Source organism: Macrotis lagotis, chromosome 2 (genome assembly GCF_037893015.1).
Source record: "Macrotis lagotis isolate mMagLag1 chromosome 2, bilby.v1.9.chrom.fasta, whole genome shotgun sequence".
NCBI lineage: Eukaryota > Metazoa > Chordata > Mammalia > Peramelemorphia > Peramelidae > Macrotis > Macrotis lagotis.
This window is the reverse complement of record NC_133659.1, coordinates 312,397,739-312,414,051: the sequence shown is the minus strand read 5'-3', so window position 1 is coordinate 312,414,051 and position 16,313 is coordinate 312,397,739. Positions and strand designations below refer to the sequence as shown.

The following is a 16,313-nucleotide window of genomic DNA, read 5'->3' as shown; positions in this document are numbered from 1 at the left end:
TCAAAAGGTATGCACATTTTTGTTGCCCTTTGGGCATAGTTCCAAATTTCTCTCCAGAAAGGTTGGATGAGTTCACAGCTCCACCAACAGTGTAATAGTGTCCCAGATTTTCCACAACCCTTCCAACAATGATCATTATCCTTTCTTGTCATACTGGCCAGTCTGAGAGGTGTGAGGCGGTATCTCAGAGAAGCTTTGATTGCATTTCTCTAATAATTAATGATTTAGAGCAATTTTTCTTATGGTTATGGTTCACTTAGATCTCCTCATTTGTAAATTGCCTTTGCATATCCTTTAACCATTTGTCAATTGCAAAAATGGCTTTTTTAAAAATTTGATTCAATTCTCTATTTTAGAAATGAGTCCTTTGTCAGAATCATTAGTTGTAAAGATTGTTTCCCAATTTACTACATTTCTTTTGATCTTGGTTACAGTGGTTTAATCTATGCAAAAGCTTTTTAATTGAATGTAATTGAAATCATTTAGATTGTTTTTGGTGATGTTCTCCATCTCTTCCTTGTCATAAACTGCTTCCCTTTCCATAGATCTGACAGGTAAACTAGTCCTTGATCTTCTAATTTGCTTATAGTATTGTTTTTTATGTCTAAATCCTGTAACCATTTGGATCTTATCTTGGCAAAGGATGTTAGGTGTTGGTCTAATCTAAAGAAACCCACTTTTTGAAAGGGTCTGCCATGCAGAGGTTTGTAGACTGTAGAGGGCAATATCAGGGTTCAGAGGACTATGAAACAAGATATGACAGGGATCTTGGAGGTCATTTAGACCAACTCCTGTTTTACAAATGAGAAAACTGAATCCCTGGGTGGTTACATAATGCTCATTTCCATATGAAAATATATGCATACAAACCTGTAAACATGTGTATAACTATATGTTTATATACATGTGTATACAAATACAAACATAGCCTGTATATATATGTAATATATATATATAGTTATATATTTATATATAATGGATATATAAAATATATATACATGCATATGAACCTATATAAACATATACATATTTTAGATATACCCTTATATGTGTTTTTGTATATGTATATATGTATTTTGGTTCAGGGAAAATAAAAAAGTAAGATGACTTTCTTAGCATTGGCTAAGAAAGTCCATGATGATGGCTTTCTAGATTTACTGGTAGAATGTCCTATGAGAGCTTTTCATGGAACATTTTTGCACTTTGAGGTTTATTTCTTTTCTCAGGATCAGGGCTTGAAATGTGAAAATAAGATGGTGAGAAGGAAGAGAGGAGGGTTCGTGGATAGCTCCCTTTTGTTGTTATGACAATTGGTGCTGGAAATGAGAGCATCCACTCTTTGATTTACTTTGAAGGGAGGGCAGGAAGAGGGTGGAAAGAGAAGAAGGGGCCATTTGCAACATGTTGCCACAAGGACCAAGCCACAATGGGCATACTGAAATGATGCAGAACCTACCATTCAAAACAGAATGTTCTATTCCTGAGGAAAAAAGGGAAAGATCCTGGCGATCATGGAGATCACAAAATGCCTTTGCACAGTAATTGTTTTGCCCTTTTTTCAAAAGTAAAATTGGAACTATTGCATACATTATGGAATAAGCAGCAGTAAAAGAATATTGATGTGTGGCTGAGCAAATCCTTAACTCATGACATTTTGACACTGGAATTATTATCTCAAGTATTGCTACTTTTATCCTTCTGTTTCTATAATCCCCTAGAAATTTGGCATAAAGTCCAGCTTTTTTAAAAGTAAATTTCATTGAGAGTTTTCTTTCTTTTGGATCCCAATGTTCCTTCTGCTCCCTTAATTATTTGCTCTTACCACTAATTAGAGAATAATGATGACACTTTTTCTTGGATAAATATGCATGTGGTCCTTAAAATAAACCATAGTTCGATCAGTTAGTTTCAATATTTGGCTATGAGACTACTACAGAGATGATGTTGAAATAAATGCTACACTGAACTTTTAAATATATAGTAGCTTGCTTATCAATTATGCTGTATATATATATACATATATATATATATATATATAAAGGATCTAAATTAGAGCTGGGACTGCTCTATCATTTGCCTATGTGATGTTGGGTGAGGTGTTTAGACCACTCTCTGGGTCTCCGTTTCCTCATCTGTAAAATGCTGAGGTAGATTCAGATGACTTCTAAGACTTCATCTCTGTAAATCAAACTTCTGGAAACCTCAAATATCTAGTATATAGGAATGAACCTGTTTTGTCATTGAGTCCTTCATCTTGTGAATGAATATGGAAATCTTAAGAACATCTGTCCAATTCCTTCCTAAAATTATCCAGCAACTTTGAGGCTAGTGGAGCCTTTAGAAGGACTCTAGGATGAAGTTGAGTCCCAGGTTGCCATCATCTGGTTTATTTTATTTTATTTTATTTTATTTTTGGTTTTTGTAAGGCAATGGGGATAGGTGACTTGTCCAAGGTCACACAGCTAGGTAATTATTAAGTGTCTGAGGCTGGATTTGAATTCAAGTCCTCCTGACTCCAGGGCTGGTGCTCTATCCACTGTGCCACCTGGCTGTCCCACATCATCTGGTTTATATGTCTGTTGGCTATTCATTCTTCAAATGGTAGACTCAAGGGCTCCTGAAACTAGCTTTAATGAGAGTTTGATTGGTCCCCCAAAATTTAATTATTTATTTTTTCCATTCTAGGGGGTATGTCAGTGGTTATTCTGAAAACTTTATTGTGCCTATGATGCAAAGCTATAAGAATTATGACTATCAATTAGGTAGCAAGTATTTCTTAGATGCCTACTCTGCGACAGACTCTTTATTAAATGTAAAGAACACAAAGGTAAAACCACCCATCCCTCTGAAGTTACTTTTCATCTATTCTGTATATACCATATATATATATATATTATATAATTATTTACAGAGTAAATATATATGCTTTTCCCTTTGATCACAGTAGTTCTGTGAAGCATATGCAATCATTATCTTCATGTTATAAATGATGAAACTGAGGATAAAGAGCTCAGTAATGCTACTGAAATGAAAGTAAACTGAGGCACAAAGCTCTGAGCATGGCCAATTTACTAGCAGAGGAAAAACTTGCCAAAACCCAGTATCAGTTTCCTTAGCAAGTTAAAATGCTGAATGGATCCTGAAAAATCATGTTTATAGACAAAAGGAGAAGCATCCAAAAACTAGAAGGCAGTAGTATGGATGGGGAGAACAACAACGTCAGAAACATCACAGGCTACCTGAAACAAGAGGATTGCCTGGAAATCGGAACTGCAGGGTTAGGAACAACCCCCTCCCTCAATTTTCCTGGGAGATTCAGATTGATTTAGTTCACCTGAAAGAATAACTAATGGTGAAGATAACAGATTTTCCTCTTGAACAAACACAGTCAGTGATATAGAGATAACAGATTCCTTTTAATTAGAATGATTTATAGGATTTCTTTTAATTAAAGTGATTCATAGGGAAACTGAACTTTTAAACCTAACGCAGAGAGGAAGACTGAAATTTTGAATCTATGAACCAAAAGCAAATATGCCTTAGGCAGTTAAACAAAATGCTAGCACTGATAGAGAATAGTATCAATTACAAAATGGAATCAACTCTGATTTTCTCAATTTCCCCCTTTCATCAATGGTAGACAAGTCTCCCATAGTCACATATCTATAAGCTAATTCTATAAGATTTTTAACATGTTTTAACAGCCATTTTCAGCATTGTGCACTAATATAAGCCTTTCTGGTGCAAATTTGGAACAAGCTTTAACACAGCAACTGACACTAAATCTAAACAGGATTATAAATCAGAGAGCAATAAGGGCCTATTTATCAAGGGGGAGCTAGCAGACCATTTTTCCACAGCAAACTGAACCAAAAAGAAGGTTCTGTCAGGGGTTATTGGGTGGGTTATTGTTTCTCTCCTATAACTTACTGGCTATTACCTAAGTTTGTCACAATTTCTTATCAGTTAATATATGAACAAGATGGATTAAGCCTCTCCCTGGGTAAGAATAACTAAAGCATCTATTTCAATCTGTTGGGAGAAGATGGCCTCACTTGTGGCATCAATCAACATCTTAATTTCAAGTGAGAGATTCAAACTTTGTGGAACATGTACCACGCACTTAAATCAAGAGAAGAGGAACCAAGGGGAACCAAGAAAATTCAGTAAACATAAACACCATGAAATAAAAAACCAAAGTAATATAATAATGATCATCAATAACAACTAACATCAAGTTTCTTTATATTCTGGTAATGTACTCCCCATGTCCTTTCAACCAGCATTTCATCTTGGATCCCAGCCATCCCATGCTGTTGTCTGGTCCTTGGAAACTTCTTCTCCAATACATCCTGGAAGAAGTCTTGTTCTTGGGGCAGCTCTGAAGAGGGCTCCTCCTAAACAGATTTTCTTCTTTGGTTCCAAGTCATGTATATAGAATTCTAAGTAATTTTGCTAAAATCTGTCAGTGACAAGAATCAATACAATTTAGCTTCCTAAATTTGTTTTTTGTAATAACTAGCTTATGTCAGGGAAAAGCCCAAGCCTTATGGTTCTGAGCTTATTAACAAAAGTTATCAGAACAACTTTGTATTAAGAACCCATGCATAATTCATCTGAATTTCATAGAATTTCAGTTGCTACATACATTTGCCATTTCTATTTTTACCTAAATTTGCCATTACCTATTTTTACCCTATACTTGATATAAATACTGCCTTCAACAGGCTGAAGGAAAAATCTTAAGAAGAATCTATGAAAGCCTAACTTGTAAAATGGGCCAGTCTATCTCTTTAAAATTACCAGATAGATACTTCAAATAGGACAATAATTTCAGGGCTTAGATATAAAGCTTGGGGTTGGGGGGGAGTCTTCCCTTCCTCCAATAAGAGAGCAGAGGTTATCTTGAACCCAATCAAATCATCTAATACTGTTTAAAGAAGCAGGTAGATATAATTCTATCCTTTTTTTTTTTAAGCAGTGGGAACCTTTGCCCTCTTGGTAGGAATGAAAGTTTTCTTTCAAGCCACCCAACGAACCTCTTTGCTACATATAAGACCATCATAACATTTCCAGTCTTGCTTTGTACATATATATGAATTTCTTTATGCATACTTTGAAGACTATTGATCTAATCTAATTTATTAGCTTTTTAAATTAATTGATCCCAAGTTTTTCAGAAAACAATTTGTAATTGTGCAAGAAAAATCATTCAATTGTTCATACAATGACTAATTGGGATTCTAAAAGATCACTGATGAAGTGTATATAATTTTTACTTCTTGATAGCTTGGTGATGGAGTCAAGTTATAGAATAGCTAAGTCATATGTTTTCAAACAAAGCCAATGTGAGATTTATTTTGTTCAGCTATGCGTATTTTTAAAAAGTTTTGTCTTTCTATTTTTTTTTGAAGGGGGTAGTAGGAAGGGAGTAGGGAAAGGGGAAGGGTGGAAGGAGTTAGCCAAAAAGGGTCCCTGAGACATATTTTTGAAATGCACAAAAGAGAACAGAAAGAAAGTCAGAATGACAAGCAGGACAACTTTGAAAAGTATATCTTAAATTTATTATCAACTTTATATTTAAAGAAAAGTAGGCAGTATATCCTAGATATTCACATCTTCATGTATAATCCTCTCTGTTCTGTGTTTATGAAAATGTTCATTTTATGGTCAAAGGATATGCAAAGGCAATTTATAGACAAGGAGATCAAAGCAATTCATAGCCATATGAAAAAAATGCTCTAAATCATTAATTATTAGAGAAATGCAAATTAAAGGTTCTCTGAGGTACCACCTCACACCTCTCAAATTGGCCAATGTGACCAGAAAGGATAATGGTCATTGTTGGAAGGGTTGTGGGAAATCGGGGACACTATTACACTGTTGGTGGAGCTGTGAACTCATCCAACCTTTCTGGAGAGAAATTTGGAACTACGCCCAAAGGGCAACAAAAGTGAGCATACCCTTTGATTCAGCAATACCACTACTGGGTCTATACCCTGAAGAGATGATGAAAAAGGGTAAAAACATCACTTGTACAAAAAATATTCCTAGCAGCCCTGTTTGTGGTGGCAAAGAATTGGAAATTAAGTGAATGTCCTTCAGTTGGGGAACAGCTTAACAAAATGTGGCATATGTATGTCATGGAACACTATTGTTCTATTAGAAACCAGGAGGGATGGAAATTCAGGAAAGCTTGGAGGGATTTGCATGAACTGATGCTGAGTGAGATGAACAGAACCAGAAAAACACTGTACACCCTAATAGCAACATAGGGGTGATGATCAACCTTGATTGACTTGCTCATTCCATCAGTGCAACAATCAGGAACAATTTTGGGCTGTCTGCAGTGGAGAATACCATCTGTATCCAGATAAGGAGCTGTGGAGTTTGAACAATGTTCAAGGACTATTCCCTTTAATTTAGAAAAAAAAAAACCCTGCTATCTTATTGTCTGATCTTGTTATCTCTTATACTTCTTGTCTCTTCCTTAAGGATATGATTTCTCTCTCATCACACTCAATTTGGATCAATGTACAACATGGAAACAAAGTAAAGACTGACAGATTGCTTTCCATGGGATGGGGGTGGGGAAGTAAGATTGGGGAAAAATTGTAAAATTCAAATAAAATCTTTAATAAAAAAGTTCATTTTAGTTGATATTAAGTTCAGAATAAAAAAAATTAAGGAAAATTCAACTAAAAGGATAATTTTTGTAAAAAAAAATTAGCTGTTTATACCTTTTGACTAGCAATATTGTTACTATGTATAAGCTCCAGAAGATCAAAAATAGAGGAAAAGGTCTAACATATACCAAAATATTTACAACAGCACCTTTTATAGAAGCAAGAAGCAGGGAACAAACTGGGTATTCATAATTGGAGAACAGCTAAACAATTTTTGATATATGGATATGGTTGGATATCATTGCATTGTGAAGAAATTACAGATATGATAAATTAAAGGAACATGAGAAGACTTATTTGAAAAAGCAGAAGAATAATATGCACAATGACAATTGTAATGAAGAATATGTTTTGGGGAAAGACAATGTTATTATATTATCAAATATGACTGTAGGGCCTATCTTTTGCCTTTTTTTTTTTTTGTATTCTAAGTACTTCCCACAGTGGCAGGGACATAGACAATTAACAAATGGTTCTTGATCAATTGATAAATATAACCCTGTTTCTGATCAAGCAGAATCTTGTCTCTCTTGATCCGCCTTTCTCTGGATCAGTTCTGAAAGTGGGTCCAAAAGGCTGCAGCCTGTCTCGTCTCACAAGTCATACCCCTTACAAGTACTCATTGGGGGTCCCAGGGCTGTGCTTCAGGAAAAGTGTCCCCTCGGCTTGGGCAGGAGTCACACACATACACACACACACACACACACACACACACACACACAGAGACACACACACACACAGACACACACACACACACACACACACACACATCTATATATTATATTTTCAGCACCTTATTCTTCCTTACCCAATATTTCCAGTCAGTTACCAAACTTGCTATTTCTATTATCGCAGCATCTCTCAAATAGACTCTTCTCTCCAGTCAGCCAGATTTTCACAAGGGTTTTCTAATTTGTCTCCCAGTCTTGCTTCCTCCCTCTTTGGTTTATTCTACATATCACTAGACTCTCCCAGACACACCAGCACTCTGTGTCCCTTCTGTACTTACTTTATATATTGTGTTGTAGATATTTTTATGTAAACTTGTCTCACTCATGAGAATGTAAGCTTGCATTATATAGAGATTTTATTTTTTTAAACCCCAGGAACTAGTACAATTTAAATGCTTAATAAATGCATCTTAACTTATAGATTAATTTTATTTATTTATTTATTTATTTTTAGGGGGGTTTTTTTGCAAGGCAATGGGGTTAAGTGGCTTGGCCAAGGCCACACAGCTAGGTAATTATTAAGTGTCTGAGGCTGGATTTGAACTCAGGTACTCCTGACTCCAGGGCCGGTGCTCTATCCACTGCACCGCCTAGGTGGCCCTAGCATCTTAGCTTATAAATCCTCCTCATTCCTGATATTGAAGATCATGGGTTAGAAAGGACCATAGAATTCTTCCATTTGTACAGATGAGGAAACTGAGCACTATAAATTGGCCCTAGTCCATATAAGTAGCAATCCCTGGAGATGGGATTTGAACCCAGGTCCACTGACCCCAGAGTTAGTCCTCATTCCACTGGGGATGAGGGACTATGGACTCAGATTATTGTCTATACTATTAGACTTAGTCTTTAGGTGTATTTTTTAAGTGTTTTCTTTCTTACTATGCTGGCAAGCTTCCATGGTAGTAGATGGGAGTGATGTTAGGAAGATGATATTTTATTTTTTTTTTTAATTTTATTTATTTTGAGTTTTACAATTTTTCCCCCTAATCTTACTTCCCTCCCCCCACCTCTCACAGAAGGCAATTTGTCAGTCTTTTACATTGTTTCCATGGTATACATTGATCCAAATTGAATGTGATGAGAGAGAAATCATATCTTTAAGGAAGAAACATAAAATATAAGAGATAGCAAGATCAGATAATAAGATATCAGGGTTTTTTTTCCCTAAATTAAAGGGAATAGTCCTTGGTCTTTGTTCAAACTCCATGATTCTTTCTCTGGATACAGATGGTATTCTCCATCGCAGACAGCCCCAAATTGTCCCTGATTGTTGCACTGATGGAATAAGTAAGTCCATCAGGGTTGATCACCACTCCCATGTTGCTGTTAGGATGTACAGTGTTCTTCTGGTTCTGCTCATCTCACTCAGCATCAGTTCATGCAAATCCCTCCAGGCTTCCCTGAAATCCCGTCCCTCCCGGTTTCTAATAGAACAATAGTGTTCCATGTCATACATATACCACAGTTTGCTAAGCCATTCCCCAAATTGAAGGACATTTACTTGATTTCCAATTCTTCCAAAAACAGGGCTGCTATGAATATTTTTGTACAAGGGATGTTTTTATCCTTTTTCATCAGGAAGATGACACTTTGGAGCTGAGAGAATCGGACTAATCATCATTTTCTAGACACTTTATAATTATTATCTCATTTGATCCCTCCAACAACTCTGAAAGGGAGGTTTGGTTACTATCCCATTTGATTGATAAGGAAACTGAGGCACACAGCAGTGAAGTGATATGCCCAAGATCATCTCAAAGTGAGGAAGCATCTGGACTGGATTCAAACTCAGATCTGCCTGAATCAAAGCCTGGCACTCTCTCCACTACACCCACCCCAATATCTAACTCTTTCCTTTTATAAATGAAGAGGTGGAGGCTGAGAGGCTGACTTGATCTACTCTCATATCCTTTCTGGGAGCACCCTGATGTTTGACATTCCTCTTGCCCCCTCACCAGCCTTAGCTCTGCCATCTCTCCATCCTCCTCCTAGCTCACAAAATTACACTGGTAGGGGGTGTTTTGTTTTTCCATCACTCTGGGGTGGTGGAACAGTACATGTGGGCAGCAGGGGGAGAGGACCATATTAAAAAGAGCAGGTCATGTGGTGAAAACAAGACAGAATCATTGGCCTGAAGGCCAAAGTCCTGAGTGAACAAGAAAAGTCTGTCGCTGCTGATTTGTTTCTTGGGTTCAGTTCTTCCCCATGGATATGGTGGGATATGATCACAACTTGGACTTAGGAATGCAGATTTTGGAAAGAAAATAGATATTTATTAAAGGAAGTTACAGCATATTAAGAAAGGGATAGAAAAGTTTGAAGAGTTTAAAGAGAAGACCACGTGGATTGCTGAGTGTATTGACCAGGCCGGTTGGCCAGGGTTCAGCTGGAGACTGGAAGGTAAAAAGGGACCAGCCCCTTCTTTGGATCTCTTTAAATTCTCTCCCAGAGTCCATGGGAGGGGGTGGCGACCTGGAATGACCCAAGTCCCTCATTGGAGATTTTGTCTCTTGGGGAGGGGTCTCTTTTGGGTGGTCTTCCAGGGTCTGTACTCCCTGGCTGCCCCACCAAAATCCAAATCAGGTTGAAGGTCAGGCCCTCAGATGTGGCCTAAATTTGATAATAAAGGAAGGAAGTTTGTCTCCAACTGATGTCATCACTCCCATGACCAGTTTTCTCTGCCTCATTATCAAGGATTCCACCCCATGGGAGCTCATCTGGCATCACACTTGCTCCCTGTGAGACCTGTGCCTCATTTTCTTACCACCCAATGAAGCTCTGGGCTGGGTGACCCCCCAGGCCTTCCCCCACTCCAGTTCCAACATGGTGGTGTATAGAGAATTCTCCCAGGCGAGCATGTGGGAAGCAGAGACAGGCCCTCCAGTAATAACCTCCAGCAACTGCAATCTGGTGAAGACATCCACGCTTGAGCAGGTAACTAACGGGCAAGACCAGGTAGCGTGTACAGAAATGCGAATGAATAACACAGATGGTGCAACTTCAGATTGTGACCCAGGAAGGTGGCAAACAGCTTGGCAGAGAGGTTGGGACTGGAGAGCTGGACAGGGTTTCACAACAGCCCACATCTAGGGCCCTTCAGGTAGCCTGCTTCCAGCCAAGCCTTGGCCACCGCTGTCCAAGGAAGCAGCCTGTGGAGGTGCCACTTGGTGGAGATGGCACTCGGTGTGGCTGCTTGTCACAGCAAAGAAAGCTCGTGCCACCCAAATCCTTGTAACATAAACTGAATTCACCCATTCTTTTCTTCATTTGCTCCTTGCTTCTCGAGGTATCCTGCCCATTCATTTCCCTGTGGCGTCCCCTGGCAGACATGGATTCAAAACTACATGAGATGACCTTAGGAAGGTAAGCTAAGATAAACAGAGGCTCTCTTGGTTAAGGGTATGGGGGTGGAGCGGTCAGTGCCAATAATAGGAAGCAAGGCAGAAGACAGTCCCAGTTCTCAGGAAGCTCTCGGGTTGAGGTTGGGGGGAGGCAGGGGAGACAACATGCAGACACACAGGATGCACCTAGCATGTATTGGAGATAAATGGGAGCACACAAAGACCATCGTGGAAGGGCCATCTGTCATCTCCCATAATAGTGTGGAGGTAGCAGTGACTTGATGTGAGGAGACAGGCATGGTGTGCCCTAGGGGGCTTTTGGAAGAGGCTGTCAATCCAATTGAACAAATTAGAATGCTTTCTATGAATGAAACATTGGTGCATTAGAAAGGTGGATGACCAAAGTCCTCCCCCCCAAGGAATCTATCTATCATTGTTAAAAGGTCTTCCTCCTACCAGTACAACCCTCCCCATGCTCACAATGTCATCATTTCCAGCTCTAAAAAATGGAAACATCCCTGGAATTAGTAAGTCTTTTCAGTTATTGACTTCTTTAGCTAATATTTATTGAGCACCTGCGTGATGTATACAATGAGAATAAATTTACATATTCAATTTATAGAAATGAAGTCACAAAATGGTTTACAAACATCTCATTTAATCTTTAAAGAATCTTTGGAGAATGTTTTCAGAGGGCATGAATGTGAAAATATTAGCGTTCGTATTTACCCAGCTCTTTAGGGTTTCCTTAGAGGCAGCATGGGGACTCCTAGATGTGAATCCCTCCTTAGACACTTGGAAGCCTGCTGACCTTTGGTCAGTCTCTGAGCCTTAGGCTTATTTGTGAAATGAGGGGGCAAGGACTCAAGTCTCTGTGGTCTCTTCTAGCTTCAAACCTGGGATGGCACTCCTTTCTTTATGAGGTAAGGGGTGCATTGTCCCCACAAATAAAACTAATGATCTTGGAAAGAGCCCTGGATCTGGATTCAGATGATCTTGGCTAGGAACCACGTGGTGCAGTGGCGAGGAGAGCCAGACCTGAGTTCAAATCCTACTTCAGAAATTTGCTAGTCAGGTGCCCCAAAACAGCCTGTTTCCTCCCCTTAAATAGCAGCACCTACTTCCCAAGGTTGTTGGGAAGATCAACTGAAATAATACATATAAAATGCTTTGTTAATCTTATTCAGTTGTGTCTGACTCTTCAGAATCGCATTTAGGGTTTTCTTGACAGATCCTGGAGTGGTTTGTCATTTCCTTCTCCAACTCATTTGACAGATGAGGAAACTGAGGCTCACGGAGGTGCAGTGATTTACCAGAGGGGGGTCTCACACTGAAGAAGTGTCTGAGGCGAGATCTGAACTCAGGAAGATTCATCTTCCTAACTATAGGCCCAGAGCTCTATCCAATGAGTCACTTAGCTGACCCTTGTAAATCTTTTTTTAATATTTAAATTTTTTTTTTTATTTATTAAGGCAATGGCGTTAAGTGACTTGCTAGGCAATTATTAAGTGTCTGAGACTGGATCTGAACTCAGGTCTTCCTGACTCCAGGGCTTGTGTTCTATCCACTGGCCCACCTAGCTGCCCCTGCCCCTTGTAAATCTTAATCAGTTATTATCACTAACAGATTCCGATCTTAACTTGGCTATTTACTGCTTATTTGACTTGGGGTGTGCCTCAGTTTCTTCAGTTGTAAAATGAGTAGATGATCCCACTTCCAACTTTAAATTCAACAACTCCAACCCAGGTCTTTCCACTGTTTATCTTCTTTCACATACATATCACCCTTGACCTCAGTGTGGATCTTTGGATAATAAACTATTCACTCCACGGGCTAAACTCTCACCTCATGCAAACTTTCCCATTGGTTAGAACACAGGAGAAGCACAAGCCAACAATAAAGATACCTGATTAAGATGTGAAGCAATATAATTATAAAGGAGGGAGTGAAGGAGTAGATGATTCTTAGCAAAGGGGTGCAATCTCCTGCACTGCCACTAGGGAAGTCTTTGGTATTAGCCTGGGGAGTAGCTGAACCAAAGGTCTCAGTTCTGGAGGATGCTATGGCCCAAATGGCTCTGGTGTCCACATCCTAGCAGCATCTCATCAATCATTTTTCTCCTTGTGATGTTACCACAATACAAGTTCACTGTTTTTTACTTTTCTGGGTGTTTCCAGGGCTTAGCACAATGCCTTCAAAAATATGTTGTTTTTTTTAATTAAAAAATTTAAATAAAAAATTATTAAAATGCCAATAACTAAAATAGATGCAACAAAAATAGTTGCTTAATTTTTAAAAAAAATTAAGTAAAAATTTTATTAAAATTCCTGTAACTACAGTAGATACTACAAAAAAATATTATTTTTAAAAATTTAAGGGGCAGCTAGGTGGTGCAGTGGATAGAGCTCCCGCCCTGGAGTAAGGAGGACCTGAATTCAAATGTGACCTCAGATACTTAATAATTACCTAGCTATGTGGTCTTGGGCAAGCCACTTAATCCCATTTGCTTTGCAAAAAAACTTAAAAAAAATTAAGATTACATTAAAAATGATTAAGCTGTCAATAGCAATATTTACAGTTGAAGCTAAAACAGTTATTATAAAAATATAACTTTAATAAAAATGATTAAAATGTCAACAATTACAGCTGATGCTGCAAAAATTGTGGTCCTTTAGAATTTGAAAAAATTTAAAATTTAAAAATTAAATGAAAATGATTAAAATGTCAAATAACTACAGGAGATGCTACAAAATATTATTTATTTTTTAAAATTAAAATTAAAATACTATTAAAATGTCAGTAACTACAGCAAATGGCAAATATTATTTTAAAATTTTAATTATTTTGAAATATTATTAAAAGTCAATATTAACACCACCCCACCTCCCATGGTTTTTGTGGGAATTGGATGAGGTAATAATTGTAAAATGCTTAGCACACATGGCAAAAATATATGTAATAAATAAAATATCCATAAAAATATAAAAATTAAAATATAAAACAAAAACAAAACATACACAAAATATAAAAAATAAATATGAAAATATAAAAAATAAAATATACAAATATAAATATAAAACAAATATAAAAATAAAACATACATAAAACAAAAATACACATAAAAATATAAAAATAAAATGTACATAAATATAAAAATTGAATATATAAATATAATATGAAAAATAAAACATACATGAAATGTAAATATAAAATATAAAAATAAAACATAAAATATGAAAAAGTACATAAAATATGAATATAAAAATAAAATATACACAAAAATAAAAATACAAATATAAAAATAAAATATACATAAAATATGAAAAATGAAATATATACAAAATATAAATGTAAAAATAAAATATACATAAAATATAAGCATGAAAATATAAAAACAAAATATAATAAACACAAATATATAAATATGAAATAAAATATACACAAAATATGAAAAATGAAATATACACAAAATATAAATGTAAAAATAAAATATACATAAAACATGAAAAATGAAATATACACAAAATATAAATGTAAAAATAAGATATACATAAAAATGTAAACAAAATGTAAATATAAGATATAAAAATAAAATATACATAAAAATATAAAAATAAAATATAAGTATAAAAATATAAAAACAAAATATAATAAAACATAAATATAAATATAAAATGTAAAATAAAATATACCTAAAATATGAAAAATGAAATATACACAAAATATAAATGTAAAAATAAAATATACATACAAATATAAAAATAAAATATAAGTATAAAAATATAAAAACAAAATATAATAAAACATAAATATATAAATCTAAAATCTAAAATAAAATATACATAAAATATGAAAAATGAAATATACACAAAATATAAATGTAAAAATAAAATATACATAAAAATATAAACATAAAATGTAAATATAAAATATAAAAAATAAAATATACATAAAAATATAAAAAATAAAATATACATAAAATATTAAAAATGAAAAATACACAGAATATAAGTGTAAAAATAAAACATATGTAAAATATAAAAATAAAATATACATAAAATATGAATATAAAAATAAAACATAAATATAAAAATATAAAAATATGAAAAATGAAATGTACACAAAATATAAATGTAAAAAAGAAAATGTACGTAAAAATATAGAAAGAAAATATAAATGTAAAAATATAAAAACAAAATATACATAAAATACAAAAATATAAATATAAAATCTAAAATAAAATATACATAAAACATGAAAAAATGAAATATACACAAAATATAAATGTAAAAATAAAATATACATAAAAATACAAACATAAAACGTAAATATAAAATATAAAAAATAAAATATACATAAAACAAAAACATAAATATAAAAATAAAAAATATACATAAAATATGAAAAATGAAAAAAATACACAAAATCTAAGTGTAAAAATATAAATATAAAATATGAATATAAAAATATACATAAAATATAAATATAAAATATACACAAAATATAAAAATATGAAAAATGAAATATACACAAAATATAAATGTAAAAAAGAAAATGTACGTAAAAATATAGAAAAATATAAATGCAAAAATATAAAAACAAAATATACATAAAACACAAAAATATATAGAATATGTAAAAATAAAATAGAAGTAGAAAAATAAATAAAATATACATAAACATAAATAAAAGATAAATAAATGGTAGCCATCATTATTATTATTATTTTTATTTTTATTGAAATGGGATGACACCCGTCCCCAACCTCCTCCCAGGTGTCCTGGCTCTGGCATACAGCAGGTGCCTACTAAATGCTTCTTCCTTACTCCCTTTGGCTCACTACCTATTAAGAGTACACGTGGGCCCGCTTCCCTGTCTCCGCACTCTTCTCCTCCTGGGGCCCATCCTTAGGGGCCCCCTCCTTCCTTCCCCTCCTTCCCTTCCCGCCTCCACTTCCCGCCCTCCAACGGCCGTGGATTGGTTCCCGCGGTTTCAGGTTGGAAAGCGCGCCCTGCGTCGCCCCGCCCCTGACGTCCCCGCAGGAGGCGGGACTTCCTCTCTTTCCTCCAACGAGAGCGCGAGGCAGTCTTGGCTAGGGGCAGTCCCAGCGGGCTAGGTGAGCGCCGGGCCCGAGAGGCGGCCAGGCCCATCGGAGCGGTTTCCCCCCCGGGAGCCGCCGGGCATCGGGAGCCGCCGGGCATCGCGCCCCGCGAGGCCTCGTGCGCCTGCGCCCGCGCCTGCGCACTGCGCTCCTCCGGCCGGGTCGGCGGAGCGCGCGCCTCCTCGAATGCCCCGCGTGGGCTGTGGGCCGCGGCAGCGGGCATGTGGGCCGGCGGCGGCGAGGCCCGCAGCCCCCACGCCGCCCTCGCCCGGCCGCTGTGCGCGCGCACGTTGAACGGAGCGTGGAGGAGCCGCGGTACGTACCTCGCGTGGGCCAGGGCCGGTGGGCGGCTCGTGCCCCGCCGCGCCCCCCGTGGGCCGCGCCGCCCGGGGCCGCGGGCGTGAGGGGCCGGGCCGAGGCCGCACAGGTGGCCTCTTGAGTTTTTTACAGT

At 36.6% G+C, this 16,313-nt stretch overlaps 1 protein-coding gene across 4 annotated transcripts in view; it reads left to right on the top strand.

The window, feature by feature from the left end:
* Nucleotides 1-15,952: 15,952 nt before the first annotated feature.
* CEP83 (centrosomal protein 83) overlaps nucleotides 15,953-16,313 on the top strand; it is a 120,814-nt gene continuing 120,453 nt past the window's right edge. For 3 of the 4 annotated variants that reach the window (XM_074226593.1, XM_074226592.1, XM_074226595.1), the window contains exon 1: nucleotides 15,954-16,177. The gene's annotated coding sequence lies outside the window, so the exon portion shown is untranslated. Of the gene's footprint in view, nucleotides 16,178-16,313 lie in introns of all 4 variants that reach the window. The other variant, XM_074226598.1, reaches the window with a different exon arrangement.